This window comes from Odocoileus virginianus, unplaced genomic scaffold (assembly GCF_023699985.2).
Source record: "Odocoileus virginianus isolate 20LAN1187 ecotype Illinois unplaced genomic scaffold, Ovbor_1.2 Unplaced_Scaffold_5, whole genome shotgun sequence".
In the NCBI taxonomy this organism is placed as follows: domain Eukaryota; kingdom Metazoa; phylum Chordata; class Mammalia; order Artiodactyla; family Cervidae; genus Odocoileus; species Odocoileus virginianus.
This window is the reverse complement of record NW_027224267.1, coordinates 464,050-478,864: the sequence shown is the minus strand read 5'-3', so window position 1 is coordinate 478,864 and position 14,815 is coordinate 464,050. Positions and strand designations below refer to the sequence as shown.

Here is a 14,815-nt window from a genome sequence, read left to right as displayed (position 1 = left end):
CAAGAGGGAACTGGGGGAGAGGTCCTCAACCCAGGTCCAAGGCCGACCTGCCAACTGTACCAGCCTATCAGCCACCCAGCAAAGCACTAGACCAGCAGCATCATCGGCAGAAACTCATGCTCCTCACAGTCTTGGGGGCAGACATCCAAGCTCGGGGTGAGGGCTTATGCCCCCCGAGGCATCTCTCCTCGGCCACAGGTGGCTGTCTGCCCCTTGCTTGTCCCTGTCCTGACCTCCGATTGTTGGGACACCAGTCAGGCTGGGTTAGGGCCACCCCAACTACCCCCTTTTACCATCCTCCCCTCTTTAAAGGCCCTCTCTGCAAGTACAGTCTCATTCCGGGGCTCAGGGCTCCAACCTGTGGATCTGAGGGGGTGCCAATCGGCCCACACCCCAGGGGGATGGGAAAAAAAGAGGCCACATCTTGGAGGCCTGGAGAACATCCCTCAGGAGGTGTGAGGTGGAGGGCGGACCAGAACAGGTCCCAGGGGCTCCAAGGAGGTGTAGTCCGAGTGGAAGGTGAGCCCGGCTGGCCGAGGGGAAAGTGGGGTGCACAAGAAAGACCCCCACCCCCGCCCAGCTCTGCAGAGCAGCAAGGCCACGGGATGGCAGGCCCAGCATCAGTGGAAGAGCCGGTCCTTCTCTCGAAGGGCCTTGAGGAAGACGGGGGCCTTGAAGGCATTATGTTAAGTGGAATAAGTCAGACGGAAAAAGGCAAATCCTGTAGGATTTCAGCCACATTTGGAGTCGAAGAAAGTAATCAAACCAACAAGAACAAAATAAACGAACAAATCAAACACGTAGATAGAGAGCAGAGCAGGGGTTGCCTGAAGTGGGGGCTCGGGGAGGGCAGGGTGGGTAGAGGGGCCAGCTACACACGATGACGGACGGAGCTGCTCTTGGTGGTAGGAACACTGACCTGTACATCCGGAAGTTCTCGGTTTGCATGCTGCTGAAGCCTGGCTTGAAGGATTTTGAGCATTACTTTGCTAGCATGTGAAATGAGCACAATTGTATGATAGTTTGAACATTCTTTGGCATTGCCCTTCTTTGGGATTGGAATGAAAATTGACCTTTTCCAGTCCTGAGGCCACTGCTGAGTTTTCCAAATTTACTGGCATATCAAAGACAACACTTTCACAGCATCATCTTTTAGGATTTTAAACAGCTCAGCTGGAATTCCATCACCTTCACTAGCTGTGTTTGTAGTGATGCGTCCTAAGGCCCACTTGACCTCATGACATTGGATTATAGAAAAAGCAAGGGAATACCAGAAAAACATCTACTTCTGCTTCATTGATGATGCTGAAGCCTTTGACTATGTGGATCACAACAAACTGTGGAAAATTCTTAAAGAGATGGGAATACCAGACCACCTTACCTGCCTCCTGAGAAACCTGTATGTGGGTCAAGAAGCAACAGTTAGAACTGGACATGAAACAACAGACTGGTTCCAAATAGAGAAAGGAGTAGGTCAAGGCTGTATGTTTTCACCCTGCTTATTCAATTTATATGCAGAGTACATCATGCAAAATGCTGGATGAATCACAAGCTGGAATCAAGATTGCTGGGAGAAATATCAACAACTTCAGATATGCAGATGATACCACTCTAATGGCAGAAAGCAAAGAGAACTAAAGAGCCTCTTGATGAAAATGAAAGAGGAGAGTGAAAAAGCTGGCTTAAAACTCAACATTCAAAAAACTAAGATCATAGCATCCGGTCCCATCACTTCATGGCAAATAGATGGGGGAAAAGTGGAAACAGTAGCAGATTTTATTTTCTTGGACTCTAAAATCACTGTGGATGGTGACTGCAGCCACGAAATTAAGACACTTGCTCCTTGGAAGAAAAGCTATGACAAACCTAGACAGTGTATTAAAAAGCAGAGACATCACCTTGCTGACAAAGGTCCATGTAATCAAAGCTATGGTTTTTCCAGTAGTCATATATGGATGTGAAAACAGGGACCATAAAGAAGGCTGACCACAGAAGAGTTGATGCTTTTGAACTGTGGTGTTGGAGAAGACTCTTGAGAGTCCCTTGGACAGCAGGAGATCAAACCAGTCCATCCTAAAGGAAATCAACCCTGAATGTTCATTGGAAGGATTGATGCTGAAGTTGAAGCTCCAATACTTTGGCCATCTGATGCGAAGAGCCGACTTCATTGGAAAAGACCCTGATGCTGGGAAAGATTGAGGTAAAAGGAAGGGGATGACACAGGATGAGATGGTTGGATGGCATCACCGACTCAATGGACCAGTGGACGTGAGTTTGAGCCAACTCCTGGAGATAGTGTAGGGCAAGGAAACCTGGTGAACTGCAGTCCCGGGAATCACAAAGACTTGGACACGACTGAGCGACTGAATAACAACAACGCTGTCATGGACACAGAAATAGAAACACAATGTTGTCACGGGAACATATGACGTTATCAACTAAAGGGCTAGTCGCTCACTCATGTCCAACTCTCTGCGACCCCATGGACTGTAGCCCACCTGGCTCCTCTGTCCATGGGGATCCTCCAGGCAGGAATACTGAGGTGGGTTGCCATTCCCTTCTCCAGGGGATCCTCCCGACCCCGGGATCTAACCTGGTTCTCCTTCATTGCAGGCGGAGTCTTTACCGTCTGAGCCACCAGGGCGGGATCCCTTATCAACCAATGTGACCTCAGTTAAAAAAGAAACAGGCAGGAGGAGCCCCGTCTCCTTTCTCTGCCCCTCTCTCTTGCCCTGTCGTGTCCTGTGCACCGCCGGTGTGAGGGGTTCTGAGGTGTGCATGCAGACCCCGGAGCTCCACCCCGAGACTGAGGTGGACCAGGCTCTGCCCAGCAGGGAGTGGTCGCTGGGCGGTGCAGAGGGGCCCCCGGAGCCCCTCCCTTGAGTCCGGCCTGGAGAGGGTGGGAGGCAGGACCCCACGAACTACACCCCGCCCTTCACTCATAGAAAACACAGGCAAGGATAAAACGTTAGGACTGCAGAGCGTGGAGCCCCAAGCTGGGCGCTATTAGCTGGGGGATCGCACCGTCCCTCCCAGGCCTGCAGCCCAGTGGCCCAGGTACTGCATGCCCAGCACCGTCTGGTGGGGCGGGCTTCTGAACCAGGATGGGCAGGGTTCTCCCAGGAGAAGTGGGGTGGGGGTGGCGGGCCTCTGACTGGGCTCCGTCCCTCAGCCGAAGTGTGGGGGCCCCCCCCCAGGAGGCCCTGGGCAGGTGGGCTTGGGGACTCAACCTTTACAGAGACCAACACCACCGCACACTCGGCACGTTTCACGGTGCCGCAGGGGCCGGGACCCTCGTTAACCAAACGCATCACAGACATGCAGCAAGACGAGAGCTTCAGAAACAGGACAGACCGACTGTCCGTGTGTCGTCTCGGGACGGGTCCTGCCGCCAGACGGATGACTAAGGGAAAGACCAGAACAGAGAGTTGGGCCGTCAGAGCTCCGGGGGTGCACCTGCGCGGCCCTGGGTCTGTCGGTTCCGAGTACCTAGTCTTCCTTTTCCCCAAAGGGCGTGGAGGCGAGGGACGGGGGAACACAGGTTACAGCCGGGGTGGGACGCCTCCAGAGGCGGGACCCTGCTCGCCTCCCCAGCCCGGGGGCCTGCTCTTACACCATTACTGCCGTGGGCATCTGTTTTGTAGAATGAAGCGCTGGGGAGCTTCCCTCGTTGCTGTTTGCCTCCTGTTTCCCTGGCCGTGGAGTCGGCCACCTTCCCATCAGAGCGGCGTCTCACTGAGAAACACAAAACCGCTCCAGGAGTGCTCCCAGGAGCGCCCCCACACCCCGGAGTCAGCAGCCGGGGAGGACACTCCCCCGCACACCCCAGGACTCGGGTACCCCAGAAAACAGTGACTGCGGGACGACTCCAGGCTGGACCATGCGGCCCACCCGGCCTCCCTCCCAGCCAGGCGCCCATGCAGAGGCCTCAGCTCGGGGGCATAGCCACGTGCCCGCTCCTCACTGTGGGATGTTGTGAGAGTCACACCATCCGCTCTGGGCTCTGGTGTCCTGTCTGTAAAAAAAAAGTGGTGAGACTAACAGTGGCATAAAAACAGCGCTCCCCAGGTGGTGCTGGGCCAAGAGCAGCGACGCGGAAACAAGGATATTCTTCAGATCCTGGCCGGTGAGGGTCTCCAGGAGGGACTGGTCATCCCCACACCCAGCCCGGGGACGGGGCGGGGCCAGAGGCTGCAGTAGCTGGAGCAGAGGAACAGAGGGCCGCGGGGACAGAGGGTGCCTGGCACGCGGCCCTTCAGCTGCCCTGGGGATTTCACGCCACCCGAGAAGCGGGCCTGCGTGGATGCCCGCTCTGGCCTCCCTCCTAACAGCATCGCCAGATAAAAAGGGGCACCCACTTAAATTTCAATTTCAGATAAACAATGACTGTGTTCATAGTGTATTTCCTAATATCCTGTGGGATATACTTCGGATTTAGTCATCGTGTTTCTGAGGTTGAACTTTGAAGGCAGTCCTGTCTCTTCACCTGGTGAATCTGGCTCATCCCACTGTTCTGCTGACCCCAGGGTCAGCCTCTTTTCCCAGGACCCAGTGCTGAACAGGGGCTCCGTCTGGTGGACGGCAGGGAGGCAGTGCTGTCCTGGACCCCGTCCTCTTGTATGGACTAAATTAAAGGGCTGAACACAGGTTTGGGGGGTCACATGGTCTTAGGACTGAATCCTGGGTTGGCATTTCTGCTGTGGGTCTTTGGGCAGGTGACTCAACCTCTCTGGGGCCCCGTGTCCTCATCTCTAAAAAGGAGAACTGTTCGGGTGAGCAATGATGCAAGGATTGTCGGTGGGACCCAGCACTCGGCACCGGACCCGTCTGAGCACCCCCCTGCCAAGGTGGCCCTTCCCACCTGGGCCTCCACTTTTCCTCCTCCCTCTGAAAACGCAACACGACAGTGTGAGCATTCTGGGGGACCCTTCGAAGGGTTTGACAAAGACATGTGGGTAATAACTAAATCACAGCGTTGCATTGTCTCCTCCAGAAAAATAGTGACATTTATTATTCATCATTCTTGCCCAGTTCCAGGTGGCAAGCATCTTCCATTTCTAACAAATTTTTTTTGGGGGGGTTGGGAATTGGCTCCTCTCCTGGTGATTAATTTCTGGATTAATTTCTTGCGAGAGAAGCTCCCTCCTCTTCTGTCTCTGATGTTTCCACCAGCCTGGGACACCCAGTGCTCCTGACGCCCCCAGCGGGACAGGTCTTCCCACCCCAGGGGAGCCCGCGGCTCACCTGGGCTCTCGTCCAATGATGCGTCTGCAATCCTGCGTCTCGTCCCTCTTACGGGAACACACCCACCATGGCCAGGAGAAGGTGGAGGGGCCAGGGAAGGGGTGAGAAGCCAGGTGCCTGAGGTCTCACTGCCCCCAGCTCGGCTTTTAAAAACATCGCTTTCTGGCCTCTGCCAGGAGCATATGCGCCTCTGTAAGCTTCTCTTCTTACGGACTCGCGTCCCCATTTTTCTGGACCGGTCGTCTCGGGCACCTCTCCACACTGGGTTACTGACACTTTTACCTCTGCTTGGCTGCCCTGGAGTGAGGGGGCCTGGCCCTCCTGCAGGGGAGGGCTGGGCTGTGCTCTCAGCAGAGGCAGCGTGGCGGGAATGAGGAATCAGCGAGCAGCCTACAGCCCTTCTCCCCACGGAGCCCGTCTTGCTGACACCCCAGCTGGCGGAGGGCACGCGGGACCGAGCGGTGGCCGTCCCCACTGACCTGGCCCCTCCCTCGCAGCTGAATCTGAGCCTGGGGGTTTACAAGGGCACCCCTCCCCCCCGCACCCCTGATCGCAAGCCCTGTAGCTTCAGGAGACACTTGGACGCTGCGGGGATGCCGTCTCTGCTCCTGGCTCCCGGCCGAGCCCCGGGCCGACAGCAGGTGTCTCGCAGATGGCCACCTTGATGGGGACACACAAGGGCCCGCCCTCCACATTCCTGGCCTGTCTGGCTTCTGACACCCTTTCTCAGATGCTTGTTGCTGCTGCCAGCTCAGGGAAGATGCTCCGAAGCTTGGCCCGTGGAGAAGACTGAAGTCAGGGAGGCAAAGTCACTTGCCTCCGGGTTCGATTGTTTGAAGCTCTGCTCACCAAGCAGAGCCGATCATGTGAAATGTCGTCGCACATGTGCATCATCCCAGCTGGCATGCGATGCCCTTGTGCTGTGAACACGCGTGTGGACACGGCTGCCTCTGAGCATGTCCGAGGGCCGAGTCCCTGTAGGCCTGGGGTTGGGTCCCCACCACGACCCGGGACCCACGTCACTGTCCACTCTGTGTTTGCACCTGGGAGGCGAGGTGCCCCGCGTGGACAGGAACGGGGCTGGCCCCGGGGGGAGACAGAGACGGGGCAGGGGGTGTCTGGGAGGCCCCTGGAGCAGAGAGCTCATCCTGGTCAAGCCTCCACCCTCCTGGGCCTCAGTCTCCTCCCTTCCCAAGCAGAGTCATAGAACACATCTTTCTGGAAGCTTCTCGTGGAAACAGGGAGAGCGTGGCCAGGCCCTGCCCTCCACGCAGACAGTGGAGGGCAGCTCTGCCCCGTCTCTCTTTCCCCTCTATTCAAGTCCTGGTTCTCCCTGGAGATGCCCTCTCTCTGCCTCTCTCGCTCAAGAAGGGTTTCCAGAGAGATAGAGAGGTCGTCCCCAGGGAGAGGATTCCAACACGCCTCGGGACACTCACCCTTGGAAGAGGCTACCCCAGGCAGCCTGCATCTGGGCCAGGTAGTGGTTCCAGCAGTGACAGGTCAGAGAAGTGAGAAAACGCATCGAGGGCTTCCTGAAGGAGGCGGCTTTTCAGCTTGAGATGGACGGGAACAGGGTGGACACAATCACAGTCCGAGAGTCACACAAGGAGTGTAAACGTTCCCCAGCACCCCGGCCGGCGCATTTAAAGCATCTCTGCCAAGACCAACTGCCCAGAAGCCGCCAGGTGCTTCTGTGAAGAGAAGATGATGCATCGCTCCTCCCAGGGGCTTCACCAGGTAGCCCGGGGCACAGAGGGCTGCCCTCCCCGCAGGGTCCCGCAGACCCAGACACACGACCCAGGCATAGTGCTCTCTGAGGAAACTTCTCGAATGACCGCCAGCCCGGAGTTCTGTGCTCATGTGAGCAAAATGGATTTGTTCAGAGATGAGACACGCTGGACAGCTCAAGCCCCTGGCATCCATCTGGCCTGAGCTGGTATTAAATGGATGCATAATTTATCGTCTCCCCTGGATGGAGGCAGCTGCCCGAGCCCCCGACACACAGAAGGATGGGCGTTGGGAATCAGGGAGCATCTTTAAGCCAGGAGCCTGAAATCCAATTTCCACCCTGTCCTGGGGACTAAAAGCTTTCTGTAAACAGCCGCACCAAATCCGCAGATCCAATTAGCCTCTGCCCGAGCCACTTGCCAAGAGCAAGGGAGCAGGCCAGACTTCGAGAGTCCCGTAGCCTCAGGCTCCAGGCAGCCGGAGGTGGACCCGCACCCCAAGGCGGGACCCAGCCGCTCACTGCCCGCTACAGCCGCCTGGCTCTGAGAGCACCCGCGGGGTCTGAACCCCAGGGCCCTCCCCTTCCCGTCTCCCAGACACCAGCCCCGAGACCAAGGTGCCCCCAAGCCATCAAGCAGTCCTGGCCGCCTTCCGTCTCCCTGCCGTCTTTAAAGACAAAGGCTCAGGTGCCCCAGCCCTGGGATCCCCGCCCCTCAATCATGCTCCTCCTCCCTCATTCTGCCCCTGGGTCAGACTCCGAGGCCCACTCCCGCCAGCCAGGGTGCACACACGCACGCACGCATATCGTCACACTCTCATGATCACACGTGGGAAGCAGACTCTTGGAAAGTCAAAGGCCTGTTAGCATATGCAAGGCTCCAAGAAGCCGGGCATCAAAATCAACAATTTAATTTGGTTTAACTCTCAGCTCTCCAAGTTGCAGTTTTCATGGCCCATCTGTCAGCATGCTAAGGACCAGTGTTCCGTGGGGCTCCAGGTGGGGAAGTTACTGTGTGGATGGGTCTCTGGACTGAGGTGACCGGAATCAAGGCTGAGGTCTCGATAGAAATCAGAATTTTTCTTGCTCTTACTTCTTGCTAAGAGCGTTCACTTCAAGCTGAGCGCCTTTACTGGGTGCTTTACATGTAAGGAGTAGCCCATTCTAACATGCAGCCCTGGAGGGGGCCTGTCATTCCCCCATTCTACAGCTGGGAAAACTGAGGCCAGACAGTGAAGCTGGGAGTCTCAGGCAGCGAAGGCTGAGTCACACTGCAGGGACAAACAGCCCCCCAGACCCGGGGGCCTGGAGAAATAAGTCTGCCTCTTCCTCAGGCTGCATGTCTGTCTGTCTCTCTGTTCCAGCTCCCAGTTTGCTGGGGTGGGGGCACTGCTGAGGGAAGGAGAGGAAGCCAAGCTTCTGCTCCCAGGGGAACAAGCCACTTCCAGCCTCCTCTCATTGGCCACAGGGACCCGGGCCACACTCCCGAGCCGAGGGCGCGACCAGACAGTGAGGTCTGTCCAGTTCAGCTCAGTCACTCAGTCGTGTCCGACTCTTTGGGACCCCAGGGATTGCAGCCAGCCAGGCCTCCCTGTCCATCACCAACTCCCAGAGTTTACTCAAACTCCTCTCCATTGAGTCAGTGATGCCATCCAACCATCTCATCTGTCGTCCCCTTCTCCCGCCTTCAAACTTTCCCAGCATCAGGGTCTTTTCCAGTGAGTCGCTCTTCCCATCAGGTGGCCAAAGTATTGGAGTTTCAGCTTCAGCATCAGTCCTTCCAGTGAATATTCAGGACTGATTTCCTTTAGGATGGACTGGTTGGATCTCCTTGCTGTCCAAGGGACTCTCAAGAGTTTTCTCCAACACCACAGTTCAAAAGCATCAATTCTTCGGCCCTCAGCTTTCTTTATAGTCCAACTCTCACATCCATACATCAATAAAACTATGAGCCATGCCTAGGGCCACCCAAGACAGACGGGTCACGGTGGAGAGTTCTGACAAAATGTGGTCTACTGGAGAAGGGAATGGCAAACCGCTTCAGCATTCTTGCCTTGAGAACCCATGAACAGTAGGAAAAGACAGTGAGTGTTTGAACAGTAACAGCCGCATGGGGACGTGAGCGTGGCCGTCTGGCCCCACCACGCTCCGCGGCGCTTGGGTGAAGGTCCCTGTTCTTCCCCGTAGCTGGACGACCCTGGTGAGCACCCCACCCCCCGTTGCTTCCAAGAGGGGCCAGCCTTGGCCACGCCGCTCCCTCCGCAGGGCTCGGCGCCCCCGCCCCATGTACACACCTCCTGCTTCCTAGAGCCACCCCGCCCCCACCCGGCTGAATCGCAGGCACTCTTGCCGTCAGCGTTGTCTGTTCCGTGCGAGGCTGCTCAGCCCCCAAGGAAGAGACCTGCTCCCTGCATTCTGCACAGTCTACCCTGAGCTCTCTGCACTCTGGCCGCTGGGGGTCCCCTGGGGTCCCCTTCTCAGCAGCCCTTCCACACCAGCCGTCAGCTTCTGCATCTCAAAGCCCTGGGGCGTGACTATGGCCTCTCAAGGCCAGAGGGAGTTCGCCCACGAATTCAAGGTGTCCCCGGGGAACTGCAAAATCAGTCATCACTGGGCCCCTGCCTCCCCAGAACACCCAGGGGAAAACGTACAACCTAGCTGAAGAAGTGACTCTCAAATATCTAGAAATGATTGACCAGTGCAATGGAGACCCTGGAGTGAGACCCGATTTCTCTGAGGCAAGTTGGGGGCTCTTGCCAAGGGGGGTTGCCTGCCTGGAGCCAGAGCTAGAAGTCGGCACCAGTTGCAGAAGGCGGGCACCCTGGGTGGCGCCAGGCTCCTGGGAGGGCACTGGGCACCGAGGCGTACCGGGAGGGCCCCATCCAGCCGGGCGTGGGGAGACAGGGTGGAGACAGAGCAGTGGGGTCCAGGGGCTGGGTGCCCGCCTGGGACAGGGTGGGTGAGGTGGTGGCATGGGGGAGGACCCGCTCAAGCTGGACAGCAGGGGATGAGTGAGGTCACAGGTGAGGGGCGGTGCTCCAGGCGGACGGAGCAGCAGGTGCAAATGGCCTGAGGCACCGACGCTGGGCGGGCTCTAGTGACGCTCAGGAGAGCTGACTGTCACCAGGAACCACGGCTGTCCTCACTCCTCATAGCCACACCCACGATGGCGGCTCAGCCCTGCTCGGTACATGGGACCCCTGCCCCCACTTCCTGCGCCCGCCCTTGGCAGGCGTCAAGGGTCAATGACCATCCTCCTCCCCGCAGACCACAGCTGCAGCCTCGGGTTCCCCGGCGGGGAATCAGAAACCTGCTGACCACCCCCGGCCCGACTCCTCTCCCATCACAGCTGCCCCAGACGTTCGTTTAAACCTGACTACAGCCATGAGAAGTCAGGAACGAAGGGGACGGTCTTCTCCGCGTCACCTCATCTCCCAGAGGGGACGCTGACCCAGCTGCCCAGGAGAGAGGCTGATTGGACCCTGCGTCTCTGTAAACCCAACACGCACGCCAAATTCAACCACGTGCAGGGAAATGAGAGGGGCGAGGAGGGCGGGGGCTGAGAATGGAGAGTCCTCCCCCCCCCACCTCCCCAGGGTGCAGGCAGACGCCCGATGCCTGACACTCGGGAAAAATCAGAAAAAAGTCGGGAGAGCCCACGTTGTCCCCCGGAGGGGAAGTTAGCTGTGCTATGCTGGGGAGTTAATGAGATCCCCGAAGCAACCCAGCCCTGTTTTGCTGATGCAAGCACTCCATGGTCGCTGAGAGAGGTGTTTCTTTCAGTCCTTTTAAGAAAAGAGAAACTTAAAATGCTGCCTGCAGCTTGCCTCTGTATATATAACCTAAGGAGATGCTTTTCTTAATAAGAATGCCCACTGGGACACTGTGCGCGCTCACACACACACACACACACACACACACACACAAAATAGGCCCGCACGTGGCCCCTCACCAACCCCCCCACACACGCACAAGCATCCGAACCTTGTCTGAGCTGAAATCCACAACTGCTGTCTGACTGATGCTGAAGCTCCAATACTTTGGCCACCTGATGCAAAGAGCTGACTCATTGGAAAAGACCCTGATGCTGGGAAAGATTGAAGGCGGGAGGAGAAGGGGATGACAGAGGATGAGATGGTTGGATGGCATCACCGACTCAATGGACATGAGTTTGAGTAAACTCTGGGAGTTGGTGACAGACAGGGAGGCCTGGCGTGCTGCAGTCCATGGGGCAAAGAGTCGACACGACTGAGCGACTGAATAACAACAGCCACTCTTCCTGTTGAAGTTGGAGAGATGGGATGTCTGAGAAAGAGCGTGTGTGCTTGCTTGCTAAGTCCCTTCAGTTGCATCCAGCTCTTGAGACCCCAGGGACTGCAGCCCACCAGCCTCCTCTGTCCATGGGATTCTCCAGGCAAGAATTTTGGAGCGGGGTGCCATGCCCTCCTTCAGGGGATCTTCTGATCCAGGGATCAAACCTGGGTCTCTTACATCTCCTGCATTGGCCGGTGGGTTCTTTACCACTAGCGCCACCTGGGAAGCCCCAAGAAAGAGCCAACCCCCTCCCAAAACCGGCAGGGAAAGCTGACTTGGCCTGGGTGCAGGCAAGACCGGGTGCTCTCTGAAAAGGCTTGTTCCGAGACCTTGAAATCCACGGGGCCAGGTGGCTCACCTGCAGGAGACAGCCGCCACTCCACACCTGTTTTCGGGGGAGGCTTCTCCTTTCATCCTAGTAACTGGCCAATATGTTTGGGGTCCCCTGCTGGCATGGGAAGCTCCTACAAAGGGGAGCTAGAAGCCCGAGGAGTCTGGGCCCCCTCCTTCGGCGGCAATGAGCAGGTCTGTCCCATCTCCAGGCCTCAGTGTCCACACTGGTCAGCAGTGCCGGCCTTGCTGGCTCGTGTGGAGCTCCCGGGGACCCTCTGGGTCACTGTGAGACTGACCCTCAATCTGCTGCAGGGACCCCAGCTCCCAGGGCCCCCTCTCCCCGCCGTGCCTTCAGCTCCCGCATAGGGGTGCCCAGCCCCGTCCGTCCTCACATTCACACACACACCCCTCACGGCCGGCTCTCATACCGCGTGTAAGACGAGCCCGCCCCTGTCCCACCAGCCGGCCCTCCCTCCGGGGGAGCTGTCCACACCAGTCTGGAAGCCACACCTGACCCATCAGCAGAGCCCCGCGCTGTCCCCTCGAGTGGGACTGGGGGCTGGACACGGGGCCGCGAGAGGCGGGGAGGCAGGGATGTGAGCCTCTGGGCAGGAGGAGCCGCCTGCGGGGCCACAGATGTCTGGGCAACAAAAAGCTCTGTCTGGGGCCAAACACAAGGGGGGACCCAATGCTCAGGGGGTGGGGCCCTCAGTGTGGGCCTTCTGGGTGGTGCTGGCTCTAAAGAACCCACCTGCCAATGCAGGAGACGTAAGAGACGCAGGTTCGATCCCTGGGTCAGGAAGACTCCCTGGAGGAGGGCATGGCAACCCACTCCAGTATTCTTGCCTGGAGAATCCCTTGGACAGAGGAGCCTGGTGGGCTACAGTCCCTGGGGTCTCGCAAAGAGTCAGACATGACTGAAGTGACTTAGCACACGCACTCACGAGAAGCAGGACCTATCAGGGAAGAGCCAGCAAGCGGGGCAAGGGGGCTGCGGAGGACACAGCGGGTGGGGAAGGCGTTTAGAAGCGAGGGGTGAGGGGTGAGCCCTGCACCCCCACCTCCTCCCCCCGCCCCCAGCCTGCCAGCACCTCACGTCCGCTACTGATGTGTCCACCGTGGACGTGCTCCACGTGGCTGCAGGCGGCAGGTACTGACTGGGAGCTGGCGCGCTCTCCCCAGATGTCCTGCCCGAGAGACGAGTCCATCCCAGAGACGGTTTACGCATTTCCCAAAGCTCAGGCCAGATGCTGCTGTTTCTAGGAAGTTTCCAAAGACCCCCTCCAAGCAGCGTCCAGCTCCGCAGACCCCACGGTGGCTGGGCCGGCAGGGGGCTGGGCCCTGTCACACCCGCTGGGCGTCCTGCTGCCCCCTCCCCCAGCCCGTAACCCCTACAGTAGGGCCCCCCACTACCAGCTCCGGTACCTGTTGATGTGTGTGCCCTCCTCACCCCTGGACCCCGTGGGCTCCAGGAGCAGAGAGGCCGCCGGGGCTCCCGGTCCACTGCGTGCCTGCAGCGTATGTATGTTGGGTGGTGCATCCACGGTCCCCAGTGCCCCGCCTGCCAGTCGGGGGGCGCTGAGGCAGGCAGCAGAGTGGACCTGGCGTCAGGTGCCAGCCCCCATGGCGCCCCCAAAGCTTCGAAGCCACAGCGGGGCCCCCGGGGAGCGGCTAGTCTACGCAACCTGCCGGATCCATGCCTCCGCAGAGCCCGCCCCTCAGGGGGCCTGTGTGGACCTGGTCTTGCCCCTTCGCCTCTGCCGGACCCCCGAGTGGGGGGACCATGTCGGGGCAGGAGGGTCTTTCGGGCACCTTGAGACTTGCCCCCGGTCCTGAGCCAGAGCCCAAAGCAAACTTTGAAGTTTTGCTGGAAATCTCAAAGGTCAGCTGTTCTCCCGTTTCCAGAACTTATTGATCTCATCCAGGCTGGAAAGGCAACGACAAAGCTTTTGTTGTTCGCGTCTGAGCGGCAGCGGGGAGGGCGTGCGGCCACCTGCATCTGTCCCGGGGGCCGACACGGGCAGTGTCTCCTTGAGGGCCCGCACCCCCTGGCTCGTCCCCGCTCCCAGGGGCTCCGCGCCCCCCTCTCATCCCGCACCCAGGGGCCCCACATCCTTCCGCTCATCCCCTCACCCGAGGGCCCCGCACCCCCCTCTTGTCCCGCATGCTGTCCTGAGCACGCCTGGCCACGGGCCTGCCCCCAGCCCTGCCCCTGAGAAGGCAGCCCCTGCGCCCTCCCGGGCACCCCCCATCCCCCACTGTGCAGGGCCCCGTCTCCCTGGACTGAGGGGGGCTCAGGACACCCCAGTCCCCGGGGGAGAGAACAGTGGACGCCAGGGAGGAGGGGGGTGGTTGCAGGGAGCCCGGCTGAGGGCGGCACTCGGCTAGCAGGCCCTGGGACGTCCTCACCCCCCAGACCGGCCGCTTGCTCGTTCACTCACTCACTCGTTTGCTCACTCACACACTTTACCCACTCACTCACTGTCTCACACACACACTCACTCACTCATTCCCTCACTCATTCACTCACTCAAATACTCACTCACAAACTCACACACTCACTCATTCACACACACACTCACTCACTGATTTACTCACTCATTCATTTATTCACTCACTCATTCAGTCACATACTCATTCTTTAACTCACTCATTCACTCACTAGAGAGGGGAGGGGGAGAGGGAGAGGGGAGGGGAGAGAGAGGGGAGGGGGAGAGAGAGGGGAGGGGAGCCAGGGGCACCTGCAGCTTCTCAAGCAGGGCATCCCCGGCAGCAGGGGTCCTGGTGCCCCTCCCAGGAGCCCAGGCCCTGGGACGGGGGTTCAAGCCCAGCCTTGGTGCCTGCAGCCCCTGGCGGGCCCTACTCTGCCTGAGCCACAGGCTCCCCGGCGGCAGGGCGAGTGGTTGGTCTCTTTGCCATCAGCAGGTGGCAGGTGATGAACAGAGCCCCTGTTGGGGGGCTTCTTTCAGGGGGGTCACACAGCCAGGACAGTGACAGCCAGGACCTGAGCCGCATCCCCGCAGACAGGCCATCATCCCCTGGTGCAGGCCCCCTCATCTGACCGTGGCCGAGGTGGGTGGGGACCTGGCAGGACTCTAGCCCGATGGGTGGAGACGCCACCAGGCTCGTGTGCAGCCTCGCCGTCCGGCATCTCCAGGAGCAGAAAGGGGCCCCCGCATCCCCTCAGCCCCCCAGGCC

The 14,815-nt window shown here is 58.9% G+C and overlaps 1 long non-coding RNA gene across 1 annotated transcript; it reads right to left on the bottom strand.

Moving 5' to 3' along the window:
• Positions 1-4,988: 4,988 nt before the first annotated feature.
• On the bottom strand, positions 4,989-13,700 carry LOC110134748 (uncharacterized). Its single transcript, XR_011486000.1, has 5 exons — positions 13,043-13,700; positions 12,723-12,876; positions 12,369-12,608; positions 6,681-9,023; positions 4,989-6,164 (listed from the first exon to the last, which is right to left on the bottom strand). It is a non-coding gene; the product is annotated as an uncharacterized lncRNA (long non-coding RNA).
• Between the last annotated feature and the right edge of the window lie 1,115 nt (positions 13,701-14,815).